The sequence below is a fragment of the Equus przewalskii genome, chromosome 10, assembly GCF_037783145.1.
Source record: "Equus przewalskii isolate Varuska chromosome 10, EquPr2, whole genome shotgun sequence".
NCBI classification, from domain to species: Eukaryota; Metazoa; Chordata; class Mammalia; order Perissodactyla; family Equidae; genus Equus; species Equus przewalskii.
Genome location: NC_091840.1, coordinates 60041841 through 60068601, shown reverse-complemented (window position 1 = coordinate 60068601; position 26761 = coordinate 60041841). Strand labels below are relative to the sequence as shown.

General features: G+C 58.5%; 1 protein-coding gene and 1 long non-coding RNA gene across 3 annotated transcripts in view; one reads left to right on the top strand and one right to left on the bottom strand.

The window, feature by feature from the left end:
• RAI1 (retinoic acid induced 1) overlaps positions 1 to 26761 on the top strand; it is a 118614-nt gene that overhangs the window by 21806 nt on the left and 70047 nt on the right. The window contains exon 2 of one of the 2 annotated variants that reach the window (XM_070563653.1): positions 16536 to 16670. The gene's annotated coding sequence lies outside the window, so the exon portion shown is untranslated. Of the gene's footprint in view, positions 1 to 16530; positions 16671 to 26761 lie in introns of those variants that run through there. The other variant, XM_070563654.1, reaches the window with a different exon arrangement.
• Positions 6462 to 14156, bottom strand: LOC139074170 (uncharacterized). Its single transcript, XR_011523701.1, has 4 exons — positions 14012 to 14156; positions 12824 to 12975; positions 11739 to 11869; positions 6462 to 6704 (listed from the first exon to the last, which is right to left on the bottom strand). It is a non-coding gene; the product is annotated as an uncharacterized lncRNA (long non-coding RNA).

Sequence of the window (26761 nt, the reverse complement as noted above, 5' to 3'; positions counted from 1 at the left end):
GGTCATGAAAGGCCTCCAGGCCATGGCTGGGACTGTAGCTTTCACTTTCACTTGAAGTGAGGTGGGGGCCACCAGAGGTGTGCCCTGAGCAGATTTAGGAGCTCACAGGCTCCCTGGGACCTTGAGGAGGCAAGACAGAACGTGGAGAGCAGGAGAAGGCCCCTGGAATCCTTGGGCCCCTGACAGCTGTATGACCTAAGCTTACCCCACCCCCATCTCCCAGAAATGGAGGAGTGGGTCCCCTTACCTCTCAGGCCTCCCTCCTGCCATCCTTGTCCCCTCCCTCCTCCAGCTACTGCCCTTCCCTGCACCGTCCTCTCCTCTTGCCCACCCGCCTCCCTCAAATGACTCCTCAGCCTGTGGACTGTCTGGGTCTCTGACGTGTATGCTGACCGAAAGGCGGCAGCAGGGGGAGGCTGGCCTCCCATCCCGCAGGAGACCCTTGACGAAGGCTGAGCAGCCAGTTGCTTAGCAAGCCCTTGTTTTCTCTAACACAAGTGCTCGTTGGCCTAGATCGTACGAACAAGGAAGGAATTGGCTTTCACATTCTCCTGTCCCCTCTGGGCTGCGCTCCTGGGCGAGGTGGGGGACCAGGTGCGAGGAACCCCCGCCCCATCATAGAATTGTGAAATCTAAGTGTTCCTGGGGCAGGATCTGGCCTGAGTGGGTGAGTGGGTCACTGTCACCCACACCTCTTTGCACACTTGATGTGGTGTCCTCACACAGCTCGTAGCTTCTCATGTTTGAGGCTCGACTCTCCGTGTCCCCCGTGTCCCTGTCCCTCACTGGTGGTCATCTCTTATCCACACTCCCCTTCTAACAAATGAGCGATCCCAGACAAGGTGAGGGGCACAGGGCAATGGCTCAGTCTGGAGACCAGGTTCCTATCCAAGGCTGGGCCCCAGCTAACCCACCAGAGCCCACCCTCCCTCTGTGCTCAAATGCTCAAGCCTGTGCAGAAACACCCAGAAGGCTCCAGCGTCACAACTGCTGGGGCTGGAGCTGAAGCCGGTGCCAGGTCCCCTGCTCTCCCCACTCCAGGCACAAAGGGAGCCCTTTGTCTTAGAGTCCTCCATGGGCCTTTCCTACCCTCAGGCGCAGAGTGGGCTGGAGCACCCCATTTTACAGGCAGGAAGACTGAGTCCCAGTGAGCGGAAGGGGCTTACATTGAGAGGAGCCCACAGCCGGAGTTCCTCCCACGTGCTCCCGCAGCACCCCGGAACCATCGCTGTGACGACAGTGACCACGGCCGGAGGGCCTGCTCTGTGCCGCCCGGCTTCCTTCTGTGGGGGACAGGCTCCCTGTACAGCAGAGGAGGCGCTGAGGCTGAGCGGGCCCCCCAGCCTGGGCGAGAGGCGGGCCAGCCGCCGGGGCTCTGAGCTCGCGCTGTGCACTGCCTGTTGGGGGCAGGTTCCTCTCAGTTTCTCCCTCTGTTTTGGTCTCTCCCACAGACTCAGAAACGCCCCTTCCCCACCCCCAGGTGCCCACCCGGACTTCCTTCTCCTCGCAGGCATCTCCAGAGGCCCTGCCCCTCCGGCCTCCCGCTCTGGTTCCCAGCATCCCGTCCCCGCTGCCCCGACATGCAGGCCACCGAGCGTGATCTCGGCCCAGCCTGGAGCAGCCGCCAAGCAGCCCCTGGCTGCTCCCCGACGTCTCCTTCCTGCACAGCCCTGGGTCTGCCCCGCATGGCCTTCCAGGCCCCTGGCCTCATTCTGGCTTTGATCTCCCTCGTCTGTGCTGGGCTGTGGCCTCTGGGCGTGACCGGGGCCTGTTGGGCCTTGGGAAGCTGGGGCCTCTGCTGGGCCCCATGAGCCCTAAGACCTGGTCCAAAGTGGCGAGTGTGAGAGGCCCTAGAGCTTTGCTCTGAATCTTGAGGGCCCACATGTAAGAGCGCTGTGCCTGGGGTGCGTGCACGTGTGGGACAGCCACTCGGGCTTTAGAAACCTGTGTGTCACAGAACCAGAGAGGAGGAGAGAGCCCAGGAGGGCAATTCCAAGAGTTGGTGTTCTAGGAGGAAATCCTCTTTGTGCACACTCGTTCCTAGATGCCAGCCCACTGTGGCAGTACAGACACACACACACTCAGATACAGACACACCCACACACCCCTGCCACTTGTGGTCACATTCACAGACACTCAGACCCCTTCCCACACCCTCCAGAAATCTGTGTCACACACACAGACATGCCCTCTACCGCCAGACGGCCATGGCCACATGACCATGTACACACTCGCTTCAGGGCTCTAAAGATGCAAGAGACGCACATACAAGGGACTCAGGCTGCTGCATATACCCACCGGTCAGGGCTGGTGGCCACAGTGAGGGCGACTCAGAAGCCAGCTTTTCACAGAGAAACAGAGCTGCTGACTTCTGCGTGACCTGGCCCTTGAACACACACACAGGCACACACGCACACAGCCACAGCCAGAGGTGCCCTCCCTGCTGCTGGCGTGGGGGTTTTCCGCCTCTTTTCAGAGCTGGGATCTGGCCAGAGACCCCCTTCACGGCCAGGCCCCTGGCTCCGTGAGTCAGAGGCTCCTGGTGCTCCCTGCTCCCCGGAGAAATGGCTGCACAGCGCCAACCTCAGTGCAGAAGATGGGAACTTCTGCTTGGAGGCCCCGCTGGCCCAACATTGGGGCTGGTAGCTGGCCTTGATGGGCACAAGCTGCTCTGCCTGTGCCTTGGCCCCGTGCCCAGCTGCACCTGGCAGATGTGTACCCTTTCCCTGGTGTGCACCAAAGACGTGCCCTCTCCTCATGTCAGAGGTGGGGAAACTGAGACAAAAACGTGGGCAGAGACTGTTTCAAGGACACCCGCATGTCCTGCCTCATTTGAGATGGACAGTCCCCTTGGAAGCCCATGCATCCTGTAGGTGGGGAACTTCAAGGTCACTTTCTCCAGGGGCCCAGAGAGGGCAAGAGTCTTGCCCAAGGTCACACAGCAAATCCGTGGCATAAGCTGACCAGACTCTTACTCCAGAGCTGTCCTGGTGGGGGCCCCATGTGTGCATGGGGGGGTTGTTGAGGGGGAGCAGGCAAGGGGAGGAGGCAGGGCCTGAGTTCCCTCTCCCCCTCTCTGCTCCCTCCTCTCCCTCGCATGCATGGGTTTGTTTGGAGAATGACTCACAGGAATGCAGCAAAATCCTGATGGATGGGAAGGCAGGGCCGCAGTACCGGAAAACCTCTCCAGAGTGGGGAGGCGGGACTGAGCCGTGGGGCCAGAGAGGCTGGTGATCAGGAGAGCCCTGTGTGCAGATAGGGAGGCTGAGGCCCTAGGAGAACTCCAGGCACTGCCCGCTGTGGAGCTCTCCTTCGTCGGCATGATCACACACCTATGCATGCACGCATGCACACACACAGGCCCAACTGCAGCCGTGCACCTGGGCTCCAGGCCCCTGCCTTCTCTCTGGGCCAGTCTCTCCACTGCAGGCTTTCCCCAGGTTTCTATCTTTGTGCCTCTGCACATTGACACACAGTAGGTGATTCACCAGTGTGTGTTGGCACTGATCGTGACCCAAGATGGACCCTTCTGGGTGCACGTTAGCCCTGATAGGGGTGCGATTCATTCAGTCCTGTAATGAAGCTTCCTGGGGGCCTACTGTGTGCTGGGCACTGCCAGGGGCAAGGGAGGCCGGGATGAGGAGGGGCTACCCCTCTCATCCCCAGCTCACAGTCCGATGGGGGAGGAGTGTCTAGGGGCCTCGACGGGCCCCGTGGGTGGTAGGGCACGTAACAGAAGGATGAAGTCAGGAATAGGCACAGGGCACAGCAGCTGCGAGTGGGCACCCTGGGAACTGGGAGGGTGCGGAGCATAAAGGTGCTAGGAGGTCGGGCGGGGTCGGTCAGGCCACACAGGGAGCCGCCTAGAGGCTGCAGGCCTCTGCTGGAGGGAGGCTGTCCTCCTCGTGCCACCTCTGGGGCGTCTCCGAGGGTGGCAAGGCACTCGCCTCCCAGCACCTCGAAGCCTCGCGCCTGGCGACGGCCTGCCTGGCAGAGGTGGCCCCAGGCCCCAGAGCCAGGACCCCAGCGCCCCCCAGGCCCAGCCTCTCAGTGCCTGCTGACGGTCATCACGTGGGTGTGCGGCCCTGGATGACCAGATCTGTGTTTTCAAGAGAAGCTGGCATTTGGATCTCTGTGTGAACTCTCCTGGCTCAGTTAACAAAAGGTGCAGTGTGGTCTAAACCGCACGTCCACAGGCAGAGGGCCACTGGCTCATGGTGTCTGCTCTGGGGGCACTTGCATTTCGCTTTTGCTCCTTTTACATTGCTTATTTTATTGGAAACAACCCAAATATTCACTGAGCTGCCACTCTGTGCTAGGGGTGGGCAAGACACCTGGTGATAGAGCTGCCATTTTAGTGGAGGAGAAGATGGTGGACAAGAGACAGACATGTCAGGTGATAAGTGTTATAAAGAGAAAGAGAGTGATGCTACAGAAATAGAGTTGGGGGAAGGCTGAGCAGACATCTAGAGAAGTGTGTTCTGGGTAGAGAGAACAGTCAGTGCAAAGGCCCTGAGGCAGGACCTTGCTTGATATGTTTGAGGGGGCCAGCATGGCTGGAGCAGAGGGAGCAAGTGGGAGAGAGGGAGGAGATGAGGTCAGAGGTAGCAGAGACATCAGTTTAGCTTTAACTCTTTTTTTTTTTTGGAGGAAGATTAGCCCTGAGCTAACATCTGCTGCCAATCCTCCTCTTTTTGCTGAGGAAGACTGGCCCTGAGCTAACATCGTGCCCATCTTCCTCTACTTTATACGTGGGACGCCTACCACAGCATGGCTTTTGCCCGGGATCCAAACTGGTGAACCCTGGGCCGCCGAAGTGGAAGGTGCGCACTTAACTGCTGCGCCACCAGGCCAGCCCCAGCTTTAACTCTCGTGTGAGGTGGGACCATGGGAATTCTGAGTTAGGGGAGGATGTGATCGGACTCAGCTTTAGCAGGCTCCCTCTGGCTGTCAGAAGGGCTGAAGGGGCAGGCGTGGGCGCAGGGAGGCGCCCTGTACTGGTGCGGGAGGAGGCGACTGCGCTGGTCCATGAGGACGAAGTAGACTGGTGGCTCACAGAGGCTACGGTGTGGGGGAGAGTGGGAGTGGCTGCTAATGGGTACTGGTTTCTTTTGGAGGATGAAAATGTTCTGAAATTAGATAGTGTTGATGGTTGCACAACTCTGTGAATATACCGAAAACCACTTTAAAACGGTGAATTTTATAGTCACGTGTCGCTTAACGACGGGGACACGTTCTGAGAAATGCATGGTTAGGTGACTTCATCGTGTGACTGTTGTAGAGCGCACTTGCACAGACCTAGATGGCGCAGCCTCCTATGCACCTGGGCTGCGTGGTGCTCATCTTACGGGCCCTGCGCCGTGTGTGCAGTCTGTCGTTGACCACCATGTCATTATGTGCTGCATGACCGTATGGGAATTGTACAGCATCTCAATTAGAAAAGTTTAGAGCACATCAGGATTTCCAAATAAAACTGATGGGCATAGAGAAGATTGGAAGGAAATGTTAATTGTCACAGGATGAGGGAGACCCTGGATTTTTTTTTTCCCCTTTCTACTTTTGTATATTTCCCAACTTTTAAAATTAAAAGTAAGTATTTCTCTCAGAAAAATAACTGCTTTGTGTCCTGGGGGTGGACAGGGGAGTGGTGTGCAGGGCCGGGCCTCCCACACCAGCCCCCTGAGCTCCGTGTGTCTGCCCAGCTTCCACGTGGCAGCTTTGGGCAGGAGCGCTCCTCTGCCCCCAGCTCTGACCTGGAATTCCATTCCTGCTCACATGGCCTTGGTCAAGTCACAGGACCAGAGACCCCAGCGGCTCCCCCCGCCGTCTAGTGTCTGAGCCGCCTGCATGCCATCTCCAAGAGACCACCTTTTCCTGCTTGCACGCCTTCAGCCACAGGTCGCTCACCACCTCCCGAGGCAGCTTGCTCATTCCATTTCTGGGCAGCTCTGCCTGGTGGCAAGCTCTTCCTTATAAGGAGGTGAAATCTGTCTTCCTGTTGCTTCTACCCCTCCTCAGCTCCCTCTCTGAGCCCCAGTTTCTGGGTCTGTAGCATGGGGCTCCTGGGCCCCTCCCTGCCCCCTCCGTTGGCTGTTGGGAGGTTGTGAAGGGGTTCGGGGACTAGTAGCCCAGAGCATGTTTTTGGTGGTCATTTGGTACTGGGGACAAAGCGTGGGGGAACTTTGCCCCAAGAGCAAAACCAAGTAGGACTGCCAACTGAAACATTCAGACCATCGCCATGAAACTGGAATTTGATGCTTATCCTCAAACCCCTCCATCAAGCAGGAGGAGATAGTCCCCATCAGAGCTCACGTTTGTCAAAGGCTCGTGAAGTGGCAGGCCCCGTGGTGACTTCATGTACTCATTTCCAGGAATCCTCAACACAGTCCAGGCCCCACTCTTCTCCCATCTTAAAGGAGAAAACACCGAGGCACAGAAACGTGGCGGGAAGCAGCCGGGTATGCGTCTTGTCGCACAGTTTGGGAGTGGTGCAGACTGGATCAGAAGGCTGACCAGCGACCAAGCCCCCCCCCCCCGCAGAAGTGTGTGGGAGCGAGACTGGAAGGACGCCTGGCAGTGGCTGGTTGGACTTGGCGCCTGGCCCTGTCAGTTGTCGAGTGAAGGCTCCCGTGCCTGCTCTTGGAGCCCCTCGTCGCAGGCGCTGGGTTTGGAGGAGTGTCCTGGTCTTGGACCATGACGTTTTTCTAAGGGAGAGAGAGATCAGGTTTAGAAGCCTGCTCCCTGTCCAGATCACCTCCCCACCCCGAGGTAAGCAGGAGCAGAAGCATTACCCCTCTTCTCAGCGTGGAAACTGGGCCCAGAAAAGCTGTGGAGCTGCCCAGGGACACAGCCAGGGTGCTACGAGCTGGACTTGCACTGGGTGTGGGCCGGGGCCGCGCCTCTCCTGGTTGCGGGAGTGTGGGGAGGATGGGAACCCACTTCTCACCCAGGCACTGTCCTGGAGAGCCCAGGCGGGCGTGTGAAGCACGTGGGTCTCCTTTCCCCCTCACACGTGCCGTGCCAGGTCAGACTGCTCTGGCCGGGGCCCTGGGCGAGACAGGTGACTGAGAACGGCTCTGTGAGGAGCTCACGGCACAGGGCAGCGGTTCAGGCTCCACCCAGGGTCACTTGGTCCTTGTGCCTCTCTCTTCTGCTCTCTGAGCCTCAGTTTCCACACATCTCAAATGGGCTGAGGACACGGACCTCCGAGGATTGCCGAGAGCGTCCCCTGGGGAACGCTTGGCAGAGTCGGCACCATCTCCGTCTGCCACCCCTGTCCTGTGGTACAGTCATCTGGGTTCCACCAGGGAGTTTTGGGATGAAGCCAAACCAGGAGGAAAAGCACAAGAACAATCGTCTCCGCATCCCCACCCCCGCCGCCTCCCCACCACAGACTCATGTGGTGAAACATTCTCACAGCACAGTGAACGTCCCTCCCACCCCCACCCTCCCTTTGATCAGCAGTTTCTTTTCCATCCTTTCAGAGGCCATCTCTGCAGATTCAGGCACCCTGAAAAGGGCTTCCCATTCGAGTGCTCCCTGGGACTCGCCTGCCCCAGGAGTAGCGGGCGCAGGTCTCTCATCCCATTGTGTGGCTCACAGACTGAGGCGGGGGACCAGGGCTTCCTTAGCAGAGAGGCAGTTGGCCACGTCGTGCCACAGGCTGAGGGCCTGTTGTAGCCAGCCCAGGTCCAGGAGGGACAAGATCAGGAGGACTTCAGGGCTCCTCACTTGGCTGGGGGTCAGGAGAAGCCCTGGGGCAGCACCCCTGGTGCCGCCAAGTCAAGGGAGGGCAGAGGCCCGTGGGCTCAGAGCTGAGCTGGGCAAGGGCTGGAGGGGTCACTCGAGTGGTTGAGCCCCCCAGGGACACCCACGAGCTCCGGGGCCCCACACTGGGGCTGCCTGGGGTCAAGGAGCAGACGACGTGTGGAGGCAGGTGGCTGCCACCCAGGTGTGTGCGCTGTGTGGGTGCACTCCTCCATAAAGGAACAAGACTTGCATGTCCTTACGTGTGCATCTGTGTTGAGTTTACGTGTACATGTCCCTGTTTGCATCTCCTTGCGTGCATATAAGTGCATGTGTGTCTCTGACTTTGTGAGTGTGCATATGCACAGATGGTGTGCTGTGTATTTCCACCTGGGGGAGTATGTGTTTCTGTGTGTCCTCACTGCCCCGATCTGCTGGGTGACGTGGGGCAGGCTCTCTGGAAGCCCTGGGTTTGGGGAGGCAGTAATGCTCGCCTTCTCTCTGGGTCTCCTCCAGGCAGGCAGGCATAGAGAGCCGCTGGGCCCAGGGAAGGGTTCTGCGGCCCCTCAGGAGAGGACGAGCAGGCGGCTGTTGGCATTCCCATTCCCAGGCACCGGGGAACCATGGGCCTGGGCTGGAGGGGCTGTGAGAGGGACAGAGGCCGGGGACAGTCTGCATGTGTGCATGTCTGGTTCTGTGTCTTGGGTTTGTGTGTGTGTGCGCTGGTGCCTGTGCACCTCAGGCTGTATGTGTCTTTGCACGTGTGTTTGTGTGTGAGGGTTTCTGGGGTTGGGCCCGTGGACCTGACTGTGTGTGGGTCTGTCTGGCCCTGGGTGTGTCCGTGTGTGCTCACGCTGGCCCAGGCAGCCCTCCTGCGTGGTGCTGCTGGCCTCCGCTTGGAGGAGCGTCAGTGGCCTCAGGCTCTCATTGGTTACCTCGTGAGCCTTGAGGCCTCAATGTGGGTCCTGTGTGGGCTTGATGGCACGTGTTACCTCCGGGGTGTGATGGCTCTGAGCTGGGCCCCATCTGTCCTTCCCACATGCTCCCTGGTGGCCTGGTGGAATGTGTCCACGGCATGGTCACCACAGTGCACCCCTGCAAGCATTGGAGCTCAGTCTCAGGCTGGGGGTGTGGTCAGGGGTCAATCTGTAGCAGGGTCCAGATGTTGGTCTATGTTTTAGGGACTATGGCTGGGGTCAGAAGCCATTCATGGTAGAGGGTGGAGGTCAGTCTGTGGCTGGGGTCAGGGTGAGGGGCTCACACTGTGGCTGGCGCCAAGGGTCAGATTGTGACCGCGGCTGTGACTAAGGTTCGGTCAGGGTCCATCTGTATTGGCGCAGAGGACTGTCAGCCACGCTGCTCTCCCCAGCCCCTTGGTGGCTCCCTGGCCATGGATGCAGGTTTGAGCCCCGGGCTGCAGCTGCTTGAGAGGTAGGTGCCCAGGGACTAGAAGGCGCCTGTGGGCCCTGCCACACAGGCACGTGGCTGCCGTGATCTGCTCCCACAGCTGTGACAGGATCCCAGCCAGGCCAGGTGTGCCAGGAGCGGATGGTCTTGGTCATAACCGGAACCAAGGTGTGCCCTCTGGACCCAGGAGAGAACCAGAGAATGCAGAGCAGGGGCAGCGCCTCCCCACACTGAGGAAGGGCTGCGGGGCCCCCGCCCGCCCCCTAGGGGCGCTCTCCTCACCCTGGTGCTCTGTCATTCCTTCTTCCCTCTCTCCTTCATTTGCTCCCTTTCTCTTCCATTCTTCTCACATTTCTCTCATCCTTCCCCACTCCTCCCTTCCCTCTGTCCTTCCTCTCCACTTCCCTGGCTGGCTGTCTTCTTCTCCAGCTGCCCAGCCCTCCTCTTTGTCCCGTTCATTGACCCTCTGAGCCCTGCCTGCAGCACCCCCGCTCTCTGAATCCGGGGCCTGACCTCCTGCCAGCTCAGGGACACGAGTTTAGCATCTTCCAGTGTGCTCAGATGCCAAGAAAGGAAGGTGAATGCCAATGGGGGCGGTGCGGGCAGGGGGCTTCAGGCTGCACTGGCCGGCATCACCCAGGACCCGGAGGTGGCAGGGGCGGCAGGGGTGAGAGGTTACAGACCTCCCGCGAGGTTCGTCCTCTGGAGCCCACACCCCATGAAGAGGTCCCCTAGTGGGTGGGTCTGCCCTGTCTGAGTCTGAAGCTGTGTGACCTCATCTGGTAACCTGCCACAGTCTAGTAAAGAAGGATGGACAGACTGATGGCAGAGAAAGCTGCAGATAGCAGAGGTCAAAGGTTGCACAGATCAAAGGCAGGCAGAAGGAGACCTGGCCTTGGTCTCCATCTGGGCAGGCATTGGTGGGCACACCCCAGCCCAACCCCTGTAGGGCTGCAGGCCAGCCTAGGGCAGAGGTTGTGATGTGACCCCCCACCCCCAGGCAGGAGAGGTGGATGCTAGACAGCCTTTCTCCCACCCTAACTCTGGCCAGAACCCAAAGAGAGAGATCCCAGATCTTCCTCGACATCCACTGCCGTCCCCTGGGATTGGGGGGGCACGCCAGCTGTTTGAAAATGTCCCCAAAACTTAAGGGAACTTAGATATTTATAATCCTGACCCAGCCCACCCCCTCCCCCAGTCAAACCATCAAGTTCTTTGCTTTCAGAGAAACATTTTCTCGAGTGTTTTGCTCTCGGGCTCACATGGTGGTCCAGCTCTCAGGAAGTGCTGGGCATGAGAGGGTTTTTGTGGAGGAGAAAAAGGAACGAGGCTGGGATTGTGCAGTGACTATGCCAGCCCAAGAGGCCAGGAGGTTTGCCTGTTTTGTTCACTGCCATGTCCCTGGCACCCCCAACAACACCTGGCACTGGTGGGCGCTCAACAAACCTGCCTCAAAGGAGAGACTTGTGGAGATTCATGGAGAGGATTTGCTGAGACTGGTCTGGGACAACAGGAGCACCAGGAGAGAAGGCAAACAGGGCCCTTGGCCCCTGGCCTGGACCGACATGCTCATAAAAAGGGGAAACTGAGGCTGGGAGTGGGAAGGTGACTTGTCAGGTTGCTGGCTGCTGACCCAGTCAGGGCACTGCTCCTGGTACATCCACTAGAAATGGGCCCTCTTCAGCAGCTGTCCAAGCTAACAGATTGGCATAAAGGTCATTAACCTGTCCGAGGGGCAGGGTGGTTCCTTTCTGAGGGCTGGCCTTCCTTCCAGCCGGGGGAGCCTGCCCCTGACCACTCACCTGGCAGGACTGGCTGATCACAGCAGCACCATCCTTCTGGTTGTTTGAGGCCAAATGCATCAGCTAATCCTGTTAGCTGTACTTCCAAAATAAATCCAGAATCTGACGCCTTCTCAGCTCTCCATGGCCCCCACCCTGGCCAGGCCCTGTCATCGCCCACCTGGACTCGTGCAGGGTCCACCTCATGGGCCTCCCCGCTCCTGCCCTGGCCCCATGTCTGTTCTCTTTACGGCAGCCAGGAGACAATGTGAGGACCTAAGGGAGATCACGTCCCTCCTCTGCTCAAAACACTCCAGAGACCCCCCATCCCAATCCCTGTAAAAGCCAGAATCCTCACAGAGGCACACAAGGCCCTGTGGTGTGGCCCCTGTCACCCCTCTCTCCCCATCTCTTCCCACTTGCCCCAGTGCTCACTCCGCTCCAGCCATACCAGCTTTTGCCATTCCTTGAAAATCCTCATCCTGCTCCTGCCTCTGGGCCTTTGCACCTGCTGCTCTCTTCCCCCCTAGAGAGCTGCATGCCTCACTACCTTTGTCTTTCAAGTCTATTCTCAAATGTTTTCAAGTGAGAGTTCTCTGAACACCCAATGTGAAAACACAGCCCTCCCCAGATGCCCCCAGTCCCCTTCCCTGGCTTTATTTATTTTTTCACAGCAGGCTGTGCTTAAATGTAGCATATGACGTGATTTACTCATTCATTCTGTTTCTTATCTGTCTCATGACTAGAAAGAAGGGAAGCTTTGTCTCATTTCAGGCCCTGAATCCCCAACACGTAGAAAAGTACCTGGAACACAGTAGGTCCTCAGTAAATATCTGCCGAGCAAATGCATGAGTACTTCTGCCACACTCGAGTGCCATGACTGTAGGCAAGTCTGTTGTTTGGACCCAGCCTCTGAAAAGGGGAGGGTGACTGATCTGAGGGAAAGACAGAAATTTGCAGTCCAAACCTGTGTGGAGTGGATGTGGAAAGCTACCTCGCCCACCTCTGACCCCAGGCCTGCAGACATGCTCTTCTGTTCTCTCTTTGGAGAGCCACAGCCCCCGAAGGCCAGGAGGGCTTGGGGTTACCAGATGAGGGCTGAGCTCGAACTTGACTTCTGGCTGTCAGTGGCACCTGCCTGGCCTGGTGGGTAGAGTCCAAGCCCCTCTTCTCTGCCTCTTGTGCCCATCTGGGTGGCTCCTGGCATAACCCCTGACCTGGTGGCCTGTCAGTGAGCCCAACCTGGCAGCCCCACTGATACCATTGCCTGTGCTTCCCTGGCCCCCCCCTGGGGTCCCCTGCCTGGCCCCTGTTCGTTCTTTAACCCTGGAGTGGCGTTTGGACACACGCTTTGCAGGAAAGCAGCTATTCAGATAGTGCTAGGCTAACAGAAGGGCAGCCCGTCCTGGTGCAGGCTCTCCTGAGCACAGCCACACCTCACCAGGAGGCAGCAGCCCTTTGAGACCTGTGGTCACCCCCAGCCTGATCCATAGAACTCTCTGGCCCTCTCCCCTTGAGCCTGGGGCGGGACACACAGGGTGGGTGATGGAGTCACACCCCTGGGGGGTGTAGGGAGCCTGCTGGCCAGGTAGCCTCCCCTGCTGGTCATTCCCTCAGTGTTTATGGAGTGCCTGCTGTGTGCTGGGTGCTGCCACTGGATCCTGTGGAATCCTGTCACTATGGTCTGATGGAACAAGCAGGGGTTTGGGGACCATGCAGACTTGAGTTTGAATCTTGGTGCCGGCACTTCATTCATTCATTTGTTAAATGCATATTGAGCACCTGCTGTGTGCTGAGCAGAGGCCAGCAAGATCTCTTTAGAAGCTTATGGTCAGGTGTGGCTCAGACAGTCTCTGTGTGTTCTCGACAAGTCCTTTGATGGCTCTGACCTGATTTCTCCTCCCAGAGATGGGCAGATCCTGATGGGCTCCGTGATAAGGCTTGTGGAAGGGCCCTGCCTCAGTAGCGGGGGTTTCCATCTCCCTTTGGCAGATGTGAATCTGGACTCCTCTGCCACACTGCCGCAGGAACAGAGAGGCCCCTGGAACAGATGAAAGGCTCTGCTTTCCTTTGGGATAAGCCATCTCACCACCAACTCATTCTGCCAAATCCCCAGGACATCTGCCCAGAATCCCAGAATCCGTGAAGGGCGCTCACTGATTGACCGCTGATGAGTCATGTGACCTGTCCTTGCCCTGATGTTTTCCATCCCCACCCTTCCAGTGTTCTCCAAAGGGGCTGTTGATTCAAAGAAGAGAAAGCCCTGGGCTGGGCTGGGTCAGGTCAGTCTCCTTCATTCATTCACTCATTCATTCATTCAACAAATACTTATTCAATGTGTGCCAGGCACTGTTCCAGGTAAAGAGGAAACACCAATGAGCAAAAAGACAAAAATAACTACAAAATACATAAATAAATTTTATGGTACACGAGAAGCTGAGGAAGAGCATTCTAGGCAGAGAGACCAGCGAGTGCAAAGGCTCTGAGGTGAAAGTATGCCTGGTGAATTCAAGAAACCGCAAGTTGATGAGGTGGCGAGTAAGAGTGGGGAGGCCATGAGGTCAGAGACAGTGTGGGTCTGACGGTGTGGGATCTCATCAGCCACTATAAGGACTTTTTTTCTTCTTCACTCTGAAACTAGGGAGGTGGGGGGAGCCTGTTCCTGGCCCCCAGGGCAAGGGGGCACACACTACCATCCTCATACTCCCACCTGCCAGGTTTGACCTTGGCCTTGTGAGTGGCTGCATGGAGAAGGTGGCTGAGTCAGGATGTGACAGGGACAGTGGAAGGTCAGGTGGCACTGGGATAGGGTTGCTGGTCGGTTTGGCTGGGCTGGTGGTCCCCAGCAGGGTTTGGGGATTTCTTGTCTAATGGTGCACACGGCGGGCCTCTCCTGGCAGCAGCCTCAGGCCTGAGTGACCCTGCTTCCCAGGCCAGATAATTGAAAATAGAGACCAAGCAGCCCACATTTTAAAGATGGGGAGACCAAAGCCCAAAGAGGCGCTAGGCTGCCCTGGGTTCTGCGGGCTGGGAGTGGGTGCCTGCAATCAGCTGCTTTGTTTTTGCTGCATTCTTACCAGTTGAGCCAGAGGGCACGTTTAGGGTCTGTTTCTGGGAGAAAGGCCCGCTCTTTGCCCCTGGGTGGCCACGCTCAGGAGTCTAGGTAGGCTGTAAGATGCTCCAGGTCAGTGGTTCCCAAGCCTGACTGTAAGATGTTGATTCCTAGACAGAGGGAACAGCATGTGCAAAGGCACTGGGCACTTGGATTGATTAGGTCTGGGCTAGAGCCCAGGAATCTGCTTTTTGTTTGCAGTTGACACTGTACCAGTGGTAGGTTTGGGAGTGACTGTTAAGGTCACTGAGGTACTAGTGGCTTCTGTGTCACCAGGCTCTGCACACCCTTCAGCCAAGGACCTGGAGGCACAGCAGTCCTCTCAGGAAGCCTCTTCTTGCTCCCTGCTCCCCCCAGAGGGTTGGGCTGAGGGAGGCACTCAAGCTGAGCACAGAAATGTGCTGCCTGCTTGCCGCGGACCTCGCCAAGGAGCCGCCTGGCCTCTGGGCGGCCAGGCAGCGGCCAGGCAGCGGGGAGAAGCCTCCCCATGCCCAGCTGACTCGGAATTAGTGGCGGGGTTTGGGGGTCAGTGAATGGGGAGAGGAAGTTGGCGATCACTGAACAGCAAAACCTAAGCGTAATAGAGGTCGTGGGGTGCGCTCCTCGCTTCTTGCCAGAACGAAGAGGGGCCTGAGAGGGGAGCAAAGGAGAAAGTGGAGAGAGCGGGGTCTGACACGTCTGTGTGATCCCTGGCGCGATAGTCGGGTGGACGCGTGTGTGGATAGAAGGGTGGGTAGACGGAGAGACGGATAGATGAATGAATGAACGGCTGCGGGGGCAGGGAGCAGCCTGGCGAGGGGCGGGCTAGCGAGCGCTCAATCACAGCCCCGGGGCGCGGCGCCGCCCGCTGCGCTCGGAACCCCCCTGCCACGGCCCCGCCTGGGACGCGTAATTCCGTGCCCCCGGGCTCCGGAGCTGCTCCCGGTGGCCTTTAGCGTGCGGGCAGCGCCGCGGGGCGAACCTGGAGGTGCGGTCCTGCCTGGAGGCTCCCGGTCCCGCTCTTCTTTGTCTCAGCCTGGTCCTCCGCTGTCTCCTGGCCGCGACCCGCCTCTTCAGGCATCCCTCGCCTCTCGCTTCTGGGCTGCTCCCGGATCTCCGAGTCTCAGTCCCCGCTGCTCCCAGCGCATAGGTGTCTCCCCAGCCCAGTTGGGTCCATCAAACCCAGTGCCTCTAGGACCGCGGGGCCGTCAAGTGCCAGGATCTCCAAGCTGCGTCTCCGGTGCAGGGGGGCGGGGGGAGGCGCGGGATGATGGCCCCGCTCGTCTCCGCCTTCTCTCTCCCGCCCCTCCTCCGCCACTACTCGTCCCGCTGCGCCCCGACCCCAGAGCAGCTTGTTCGCGCCTTAAGCAGCTCTTTTGCGGCGGTGCGATCCCCGACGCCACGCGGATCACCCCCCCCGTCGCCAGGGCTCAGACCCTCCCGCAGAACACAGCCCACACAAGACCGCCTGCGGACACACACCACAGCCTCTCTCCGAACCACGGCCCTGCACAGGCGCACTGCCCCTACACGCACAGATGAACAGCCCCAACAACCGCAATCCCACTCGCAAACAAGCCCACACGGATACACAACACCCCTCAGACACACTCGGGCCCACGCAGACACAATCTCATATACACATGCAACCTCATACAGACACAGCCCCTCGGACACACAGCCCTACAACAGGCACAGTGCCACCCACGCAGTCACACAACCCCCCCCCCATAAACAATCACACAAACAACCCCACGCAGGCACCGCATCACTCAGTTCCTCCGAGACCCAGAAATACATTCACAAGCTCGTAGCCAGACCCCCAAACCCCGTGACATTCACACGTAGGACAGACCAGAAATATACAGCCACATTGATACACACACGGACCTAAACGCACAGCCAAGAGCTCACCCACGGGCTCGTAAGTCACTGGGGAAATATTAAAGCGTTCCCTCTTTCTCCTTCTGACACGCGCGCTCGCGGGCGCGCGCGCGCACACACACACGCATACGGAGACAGCCACCCCCACCCCCAGTCCCTGAGCGCCTTGGAGCCTCCTAGCCGGTGACCCCAAGCCCCCGCGGTGAGAGCCGCGAGAGCGTCTCCCCGGCGCCCCCTCCTCCTGCTCCCTTCCCCGAGCTCACCACTCCTCCCCTTGCCTCCTCCCTCCCTGCCCCCTCCGCCTCCCCTCCCCCGCGTCTGGGGCGCGGGCTGCGCGCAGCCAAGCCCCCTCGTCGCGCGCCCCTCGTCGCGCGCCCCCCGCGCCCGCATCGCGCTTGCCGAGTGGATGCGGCCACGGGGCGGTCTCTAATTACCGCCTGTCCCCTGGCGGCCCGTGAATAATGGCTACTGAGGGCGCTCGCAGGGGCTGCTGAGAAGGAAACGCGGGGCGCGAGAGCCGCGGCGCGCGCGGGAGCGCGAGGGAGAAAGGAGCGAGCCCTGGGCCGCCGTGAGCAGCGGGCGGAGAGAAAGGAATCGTGCGAGCGCTCACATTTTTCTCTCCCAAGGAGCTCATCTGGCCGCCGCGTTCTGGAAGAGGCGAGGGGAGAGCGCGCGCTAGAGGAGGAGAGAGACGGCGCGGGGAAAGGGAGACGGCGAGACGCGCAGTGCCGGCGCCCGGGAGACCCAGGAGGAGCCCGCAGGTATTGTTGGCGGCAGAGCTTTGTGTCTTCGGGGGGCCGTTCCGGGGCACGAGGGCTCCCGGCGCCCCCGGCCCGCCACCGCGCTCGGACCTGCCCCAAACCCGGGGCTGCCGGCGGGGGTCACCGCCTGCCGCAGGTACCCCTCCCGCCGAGCCGAGATCTTGGCTAGAGTTGCAGATTTGCCTGTTTTGGGGTTTTCCATGCCGGTTGAGGGAATCAGTCTCTGGAGAAGGAATTTCTTTCCCTTTTTTTTTGGCCGCAGTTGGTTGTGCTGGGGATTCCGCCCTCCCCTTTCCTCCACAATACATTGGTGAGAGGTCTTGACGACAGTGGCACTGGCGGAAGGCAGGGGGCTGAGAGGGCGGGGCTGGTGGCCGCGGAGGGGAGGTGAGGGATGCCGGAGAAGGAAGGAGTTTGGCTCAAGTTCGCAGTCTGCGCCCTGGAACTGGTCAGGCCAGGGAGGGCCGTCTGCGCGCCCTGTTCTGCTCCAGGCAACCGGTGGGAAACTTCCCGAGCGCAGCCTCCCGGGAGACTCGGCGCCCCCGACGCCTCTAGGCGCTTCCTCCGGCCGCCGCAGCCCCTCCTTGCCGCCCTCGAGCGCTTAAGGTCGTGCTCTCCCCACCCCCGCCTTCCTCCCTCCCCCGGCGGCTTCCGGATCTGGACAGAGCTGGAGGAGCAGCTTCAAACACTTCCCCTGGAGACCCCTCCCCACTCCCCGCTCCAGAGCCTGCCCCGCTGGCCCCCCTTCCCCGCACCCCCGCTTTACGCGCGTCGAGTGGCCAGGCTGACAATGAAATCTCGCGCCTCTGCGTCGGTGGGCGGCCAGAGGCGGGGGTTGTAGCTGGGTTTCTCCGGGGGCTGCTGACCCCGGGCAGGGGGAGGGGGAGGGACTTGTTTGGGTTAGAGACCTTGACGTCGGATGGCGCCCTGCCAGGAGGGGGAGGGGTGGGGGTGCTGTGGAGGCCTGAGGCTTGCCTTCGTGGCCGAGGGTCGTGGATTCTAGCCCCTCTTGGGCTTGGTGATTGGCTGGTGACTTCAGGCACGTCCAGGGCCCCCCCTAACCCCAGCTTCCTCCCAGCAACTCGGCCTCCTCCCCTCGCGCACAATGCGGGCTTCAGAGGTGATCCCGAGGGTGATGTGTGTGTGTGACGAAGTGTTTGTCTCCTGCATCCACAGCAGACGCTGCTCTGGTGACCCGGAGATCCGGACGCCTCGCCCCCTCCCTCAGGGGCTGGGGGAGGGGAGTGGTGGGAACTTCTCCTTTTCCCCCTGGGGCGTGGGAAGGGAGTGCTAGCCCAGAGCGTTTCTGGGGACCGCAGTCCTGAGCGGGGGGCTCAACTCAAAGTGGGGGCCGCAGGGTCAGAGGTTTCTCAGCACTCAAAGCTCCCAGATCCTTTTGCTGCTTTGGGGGGTGGGGTGAAGGGCTAGTTGCAACGGGAGTGGGGGCGGAGGAGAGTCAATGGAAATCTGCCTTAATTGGATTCCCAGGCGAACAGCCGAGGGGGCTAAAGAGGGCTCCTCCCCTTTTTCGTCCGAGGGTAGGGAGCCGGCCCAGGGACCCAGCCCCGGTGGAGGTGGCAACCTGGCAGGTGAAGGAGATTCTCCCTCTTTAAAGAGGGGAGTCTTGGTTGGGGGGGGGGATGTTTTCAGGCTGTTGTGGGGCTTGGTCCAGGAATAGAAAGAGTTAACCCTCCCCAGAAATCTGTCAGCCCCCACACAGCGGGGACACTGTGTCAGACCCTTTGACGTGCTAACAGCGTGACACTGGCTGACAGGAGCTAGCAGATTCCGTACCCTGTGCTGCTTCACAGGGTATGGAATCAGCAGCCGTAGCCAGACAGGACCTGGCTGGGTGGTGCCTTGTTCAGGGGCCTGGGGGAGGCGGAAATCAGAGTCCAGAGGGCGCCACAGCCAGGCATTGGCCTTGTGGCCCCGAGGGAAAAGGGGTTACATGCCAGGCCCACAGGAACTGGAGGGGGGGTCTCCGCCAAAGCTGGGTGGCCTGGGGTTGGGGAGGCCCCTTGAACACTTTGCCCTGCTCGGCACCCCCAGGCTCACACCCACAGCTGGAGGTCTGGCTGTTAAGGGTGAGAGTCCGACCCACAGGGGAGGCTATGAGACCCCCTGCAGCAGGGGGAGGCCTCCGGGAGGCCACAGGGAGGCAGGACCAAACCGGCAGGACTGATTTCTGCTCACTCCGAGGGCCCCATATGGCACAAGCCCCTCGGTGTAGCTATTCGGGGGCTGTCTTCCTTTCCCCGACCCGAGTTCCCATTTTCCGAGGATCTCAGAGTGCAGGGTCTTGCACAGGATGTGCCCTCAGGTTTGACTGGACAAACGTGCAGTGAATGGATCAGTAATAAATAATGAATGAATGAATGAATGAATGGAAGGGGAAAGTTTCTCAATTGGAAGCATTTAGTCATTGTTGTTTTTTTTTGTGTGAAATATATACATTTTCTGTATATACATTTAAAAATATGGTTCATAGAAAATCTGAAAAATAGAGAAAAAGAAACAAAAGGTTCCTGTTGGTCTTAGTGGGCCATGGCAGTGCTAATATTTTGATGTGTCTTCGCAGTCTTTCTGGACCTGGTGGTTGGTTTGTTTTTAAAGACCTTGCCGTCATTCTCTATATTCAGATATGTATCCTGCTTTCTTCATTGGCGCTGACAGGAGCCTTTTCCTGTTTTGTAACCAACTCTTCATAAACGCCAGGTTAATGTCTTTTCCAATGGGGTGGACGTACCATCATTTACTTAATATTCCCCTTTTGTTCAACATTCTGGATGCTCCTGATGAACGAGGTGGTAGTGGATAGATTTTTATGTAGAGAGCTTGTTTTGATGTTTAAGATGATTTCCTCAAAATGACGCCGCTGATGCCGAAGGCTCCGACATGCCTGCAGTGGAAGAAATTGGCTTCTCATTCTTCCCAGAGAAGTGGAACCCTATTCTCCTCCCCCCCTCACAATCTAGAACCTTCTATCAGAACAGAAAAGAGCCTTGGCAGTGAGTCCCCTGGCTGACCCCCTCCTTTGACAGAGGAGGAAATGGGAGTGCAGAGAGAAGTGAGTCCCAAGGTCACACAGCTGTCTCTGGGCCTTGCAGTAGCCAAGAACTGGCTACTGACCTGTCATTTTGGTTTCCACATCTGGCAGGCAAGAGTCCCTAGGGGTCTTTTAGGCTGACCTTGCCCATTTCACAGATGTGGGCACTGAGACCTGAAGAGAGGAGAAACACCCAGTTTGCCTCTCGTGTCACCAGCTGGAGCACCAGACAGGCTCCTAAGCCCATCTCTGTCACTCACACTTGCCGTGTCTGTGGGATCTGGGGCCACCTAAGTTACTAGTCTGTGGTTGGCCAGCCATGAGCTCCCTGTTGGCCCTCTTCACAACTTCTTTCTCTTTGTTGTACTGTTTTCCAGCATGAAAAGCCAAGGATCTAAAGCTGGTGGGGTGAGAGGGGTGGGGCTACTGATGTCAGAGGACCCCCGTGGTTGTGCCCTGCCCCCATGCCTCAGTTTACTTGTTCAGTGACCTAACTCTGAGTCTGTTCAGGAGCTGGGGGCAGGTGTTGGCAGAGATATCCACTGTGGGGGAGTGGGGAAGGACCAGCTCCATCGCAGCCTTAGTCTTAGACCAGTCTGCCTCTTGTCTTAGATCGACCCAGGAGGACCCCTGGGGAGGACAGGGAAAGAGGGAGGGTGAGAGTGAGAAGAGAGAGAGAAGGAAGGATAGAAGCAAAGACAGTGGGAAAGAAAAGGGAGTGGAACAGAGAGACAGGAGGTCAGGAAGAAGAAAATGGGGGAAGGAAGGACCTATTTAAGATAGAGAGAATAGAGAAAATCCCTTCCCCCAGCCTCACAGGGCACCCAGAGGGGAGGCTGAGGACATCACTCCCGGTGCAGGTTTTAGAGCTACCCAAGGCTGGATGTCCAGGAAAGGCTGGACATCAGAGTGGGTTCTGTCAGGGCTGAGTGGAACAGCTGAGTGGGGGGCTCTGGGGGTCCAAAGGATCCAGACGAGGCGGATGGCAGGGAGGCAAGACTTTGGTGGTGGCCTCTCTGTTCATGGGTTTCCTCATGGGGCAGGTGGCAGGGCACCCCTAGGTCGGGGCTCGGGGCCAGGGGTGCTTGTATGGGCGAGGTGATTGTGGCTCTGTGACTTCCTATCACAGGACAGGGACCTTCTGCTCCCCTGGTGCCAGCACGCCGGCAGGCCATCAGGTTAAAAAGCAACCTCCCATGAATGTGGACATTGGGGCATTTCTCTGGTGTGTCTCTGTGCTTGGAAGCATCCCCAAAGGCTCACGCACATCCGTGTGTGTGAATGTCTGCGTGTCTGATCCTGTTTCTGTTTTCTGGGGGCTCAGTGTGCCTCCAGTCTGTGTGTGTGTGTGTGTGTGTGTGTGCATGCGCGCCCATATCTGTGTGCCTCAGATCTTGTTTGTGTATTTCTTGAGGGGCCTGTGTGCCTTCCAGCTTGCATGCATGTGTGCGTGCATGCATCCCTGTGTGTGAGCGAATGTGTGTGCCCTGTGTGTGCTGTGTCTGTGGGTGTGTACACGTGTCTGTGAATCTCTGATCCCATTTGTGCATTTCCGGGGGGAGAATGTGCCCCTGAGCTTGGGCACGTGCGTGTTTGTCTGTGTGTCAGCACACACTTTCCTCCTAATGGCCCCAGGAGGGATCCAGGCAGCAGGCTTTTGTGCTGCTTTCAAGGTTGCGGCTGGGTGGGTGAAGGGGGGCGGCCTTCAACTGGGAGGGGTGGGTGGGGAGAGGCAAAAGAAATCTTAAAAGACCGTCTTCCCTCTGGTCTCCAAGGAGATCAGCCTGTGAAATGATCCACACGTTAATTAAAAACGATTATATCCTGATTGAGCCATTCCTGCTCACATCCCTCAGCCAGGGAGAGGATGAAGCCTAGACCAGAGGATGCAGGATGGGGCAGGGTCCCACTGCAGGGCACCGCCAGCCCACAGAGGGGAGCAGGCCTTGGAGGGGGCAGTGGCAAGGTATTAAGGGTATGTACCTGAGGCAGATATGAGCTTCTCCTTTAAATATTCAAGACAGCCCCTCCAGGTGGCTCTCTGAGGTCCCAGGAGCTGAGTGGCAGCCACCAGGCCCCGTGGATCCCCACTCACATGCTGGGCACTGGGCCTATTGTTTGCACAGATCCTCTGAGTCAGCCTTTGCGGTTCCGGTTTTACACAGAAGTGATGTGCTTGCAGTCACAGACCCAGAAGTTGGGGACCCCAGGCTGGACCCAGTCCTCCGACCCCAAGGCCCAGATCCCCTTCCTAGCTCCCAGCTGCCCCAGACTCCCATGATGAGAGATCCTCTTGCTACAGGACTCCTGAGAAGCTGGGGTACCCAAGGACAGGCCCTGTCATTCTCTGTGGCACCCCTGAAATCGCTTCTTTCTGAAGTCCAAGCTGCATGGAGTGGAGGGCTGTGATGTCCATTCATGTGGAGAGCCAGATGACTCGCTGGCCCTGGGCATCTCTGCTCTGACTCATGTCACCTTTGCCAGCCTAGGCAAGGCCTGCTCCCCCCGCCCCCATCCCCCCAAAGTGGCTAATGATTCCTCAGCAGACCAGCCACAGGTGCTCCTCGGGCCTCGCCAGGCCCTGCGTACCCACGCTCCTGGATATGCGCCAGGACCTTTCTGGAAACAGTCTGGGCCTGGCTGCGCTCTGCTTTGCCTGCTTATCTGGCCCCAGTCAGCCCTGCAATGACTACAGTGGTAGAAAAAGCAGTCGCAGTAACAAGCCAGGGCCCTCAGCCTATGCCCAGAATCGAGGGTTATTGTGGTTCACGAGAGTGGTAGGCGCTCGGCTGAGGTGGCTCCCCTCGGCGTTTGTGGGGCCCCGGCTGTCCAGATGGTGGCCGCTGCTCTGGAGGGGGCCGTGGCCTGTGTGCCCAGCCACTTCTCTGAGAGGGGAGCTGGCTCGCAGTCAGCCACAGCCAGGAGCGCGCTGACCGGCAGGCAAGGGCTTTGTTTGTTTCTTTGAGCCTCAGTTTCTTCTTTATGCAATGGGTCAGAGCTTTTCCTGACAGGACTGTCAGAAAAGCACAGAAAACCAGGTCCGGTTTGTTCACGTGCCAGTGGCCTCAGGACGCACAGAGGGGCTCGTAAAGTGTCCATTTGTGCGTCTGTGCGTTCAGTGCGCCTGTGTGTTGCCCCAGCAGGGGCCTTGGGTTTGCTGGCTTCTGGGGAGGGAGACGCGCTGTTGCTCCTTCAGAGCTCTCTAGGACAGTCTGGGGTTGAGGTGACTGTCATCTCAGTAGGAGCCTCTAGGGGGCTAAGAAGTTCGTTGGACCCACCTGAAGCTACGTTATCAAAGGTATGGTGTCTGAGAAAAGGAAGGGGATGTTCCTCCTGGACCAGGTCCCACATTCTTAGGGGGAGCTTGACCAAGAGCTGGGCTCTGGGGCCAGAAATGGTGTCATGAGGGATTAGAGGGGCAGAATGGACCAGGAAAGTCAGCATCCAACTATTCCCAAGGGCAGAATTGGGAGAGAGGCAGGCAGATGTTGGCTCACCCCATGAAAAGCCCTTTGCACTGGAGCAGGCAGATGTTCTGCCTGCCCCAGGCCATCCCTGCAAGGTACCACCTTCCAGGAACACCTTGACCAAGTGGTATCTGCCTTCCTGGAAAATAGCCCCTTCTTGCCTTTCCCAGGGCCTGAAATGCCTTCACTGCCAAGGGTCAAAGCTTGTAGGCCCTGCTTCAAATGCAGATGTCACCTTGGAGGAGTGATCAGAAGATGAACTCATGTTTGCATAATACAGGGGCCACCAACCTCTAGGCCCCTCAGGGCCGGCAAGCAATGCTAATGACAGTGTAGGGCAGCCTGGCCCTATGGGGCAGCAGCTCAGCCCTGCCAGGAAGGCGTGTGAGGCTGCAGCCCAGGGATGCCCGTTGCGCGCCTTCTCAGGAAGCAGGATTCAGATGTTTACAGGACGTCTCCTGGTTTGTGTATCTTGTCACCCAATGCAGCAATCTACTTGTGGCCAGATTCAGACCAGGGCTGCCAGTTTGTAGCCTCCCGGCTGAATAGCTGTTGCCCAGAGGTCACAATAGCCACCCTGTGTCCAGACCTGAGCCTTGGTGTCCAGGGCCCTGAGAACTGTGCACAGTGCCAGCCTCACACACATCCCACACTCGCCCTGGCTCTTGTTAATGTCTTAGAGGTGACGATGTGGGAGCAGAGGGCTCGCACGCATGGGTGCCAGGACCCAACTGGAGTAGGTCAGCCTGCCCCTGTCCTCGTGACTTGCCATGGCCTGATCCTGTCCTCCTGCATGCACAGCCAAGTTCCCAGTGGCCAGGGCACAGTGGGGATGGGTGTTGGCAGGCATCTGATGGGTGCCTGGTTTACAGGTCGAGGTTCATTTCCTTCAGTCCTTCATTCAGCGCTCAGCAGACGTTTGCTAACACCCCTTGGGACTTGCCCAGAGGAGGCACATCCAAGCCCTGCCCAAGCAGAGTCAGGGTGGGCCTCCCGGAGGAGGGGACAGGGGCCCCAGGTCTGGGAGGGGCATTTGACTGCATTTGGCTGTAGGAGGAAGGGCAGTGGTGGTTCCACACAGCCTGGAGACGTGAATGGGCCGGGGGACCTCTCCAAGTTCAGGTGGTGGGAGCCGGGGAGGCAGGAGCAGGAGTGGAGGCTGAGAAGGAGTCGGAGGCCTTCGCTGCTTTGATGGGATTTATCCTGAAGGCAGTGGGGAAAGAAAGGCAGGGCAGAGCGCACAGCTGGAGCAAGGGCTCATAGGTGGGACTCGCCAAGCCGATGAGGACAGAAGCTGGGGACCAGAAAAGGACCAGGTGGGGCTGCCTGCCAGTCCTCCTTTCAGGGCCTCAGTCCTCCTCAGAGCTCCTGAATTCTCTGACTGGTGGGTCCTGGCCTGGACAAGAGCTTCTTCCCTCCTTGTATTCCTCCCTTGTGGTCCACTCCCCATGGAGCTGTTGTGGGGACCTGGGGCCCTACCCAGAGGGCAGCAGGGCCTGACGCTGCTCCCCAGCTCCTGCCTGACCTGGAGCAGCTTAGCCCATCCCTGCAGCCAGTTGCTGAGCCCAGGGAGGGGTTATTAAGTCTCGGCTAGGGAAGGAGGTAGCAGTCCTCAGGGACCAGTAATTAGAGCCCAGCAGATTGTAATTCCCTAAAAGAAGGCCGGGCACAGAGAGAGGAGCGAGCGGGCTGGAGGCAGAGCTCTGGGGAGGAGGCAGCCCGGTGCCGATGGTGTCTGGAATCCCATTGTTCAGCGAGTCCTCTTGGCAGGGCCTCCTGGAGCTGGGCCCTGAGCACTTGGTTATTTCCAGTCTTTCTCCCCTCCCCTTTCTCCCAGGGAAAAGGTCCTGCCATCCCCATTTTACAGATGAAGAAACCAAGGCTTGGAGAAGTCAGGCAACTCTGGCTCAAGGTCCTGTGGGCTAGGAAGAAGTGAGGCTGAGGAATAAGCCCAGGGCCGCACTCCGGCATCGCCCTTCTTGCTAGGTATTTGTGGAGGGGCCGGTACAGCTTAACCCCAAGGGAGGCTTGTTCTGACGGCGGAGTCCAGGTGGGGCAGACCTCCCTGTGCCCCTCATGACACCCCTCATGTTTGGGATCTTCTGTCTGGGGTTGGGGGCAGGCAGGGCTGGCATCAGGGGTCACACTGTGGTAACTAGAGGGAGTCAGCCATCCATAGCCTCCATCTGACCCTGCCGTTCACTTACTCACCTGCTGTGTGATGTGGGGCAAGAGCCGCCCCTCTCTGAGTGCCTCTGCATCTTTACAGGGCTCGGATTATCTCGGGGTTCCTTGTAGCCCCAACAGTGGGCTTGGCCAAGAAGAACAAACCCTGACAGTGAAGAGAAGTAACCTTTGAGAATTCCTGCTCCTCCCTCCCTCATCGATGCTACTGGGGCCTCCTGGGCCGCTCTCACCGCAGGGGCTTCGACAGTGGGCCCCGTTATCATCCCTGTCTGACAGAACAGCACACTGAGGCCATGCTTCCTGGCCCTCTCCTAGCCAGTTACACCACACCTCCTCAGTCCTGCTGCCAGCCGTTGCCTCTGCCCTCATCCCTACCCCTGCTTCAGAGCCCACCACTTCCCTGAGCAGGCCTCCTGTCCTCGACTTGAGGACTCAGGCCGGAGATTGTCCACTGGCAGCACCCTCAGATGGGCGCTGTTTGGCCAGCACAGGGTTTTAAAATCATATCAGATTTCACATACAAAATATTCCTACTTTCTGTTTCTCTTAAAGAAACTGGCAGGTTGCAGCTGCGTCCCACGTGCCCACAGGTGCTGCAGGCAGAGCTGAGCTGAGACTGCCCGTCCCACAGGGCCCGGGCCGCCCCGTTCTCTGGGGTCCCACTCCGGCGAGTCTGCCCATGCTGAGACCTGGGTTCCCCTCCTGGCACCCTGGCTTTCTCTGATCTTAGACAGATCGTGCCTTTGAAACACGTGTAAAATGTCAGAACTGAAGAACTGATTCGAAACTGGGTCTTGAAGGTGATTTCTAGAAATTCTTCAGGCGGAAAAAGAAAAGGAAAAGGTGCACCAGGTGAGGGGACTGGCTGGGGAAAGATGAGGAAGTGCCGGGGCACTGAGTCTTGGGAAGTGTACCCAGCCCTGCTCACCTGGGACAGTGTGCCTGGCCTAACCTGAACACGGCCACAAGTCGGATTCTGCTGGTTGCATAGCATGACCCGTTCATTTCCATCATTCATCCGCCCTCACAGCATCCCTGACATAGCACCCTTGTGGGGCTTTTATTCCCACTTTCAGTGGATGAGAAGAGTGGCCTGCAGAGGGGGAAGTGCCATGCCCTGGGTCCCAGTGAGGGCACGACTCTGATGAGGACCCCTGTGCTTGACTCCCAGTCCGGTGCTCGTTCCAATCTAAGATACTGTAAAAATTGCCTCTTAGGTGAGCTGCTGTTTCCTGTGCATTTTAAAAAATGCTCTTTTACTTAATATGCGGGAAGGATTTCGATGTTCTCGTACATAACCTTTTGCTGAAGCGACAACGTGCGGTAAAGGGTCCCAGGAGAGCCAGTGTAATTTGGGCTGTAAGGGGCAGAGAATACCAATGCAGAAG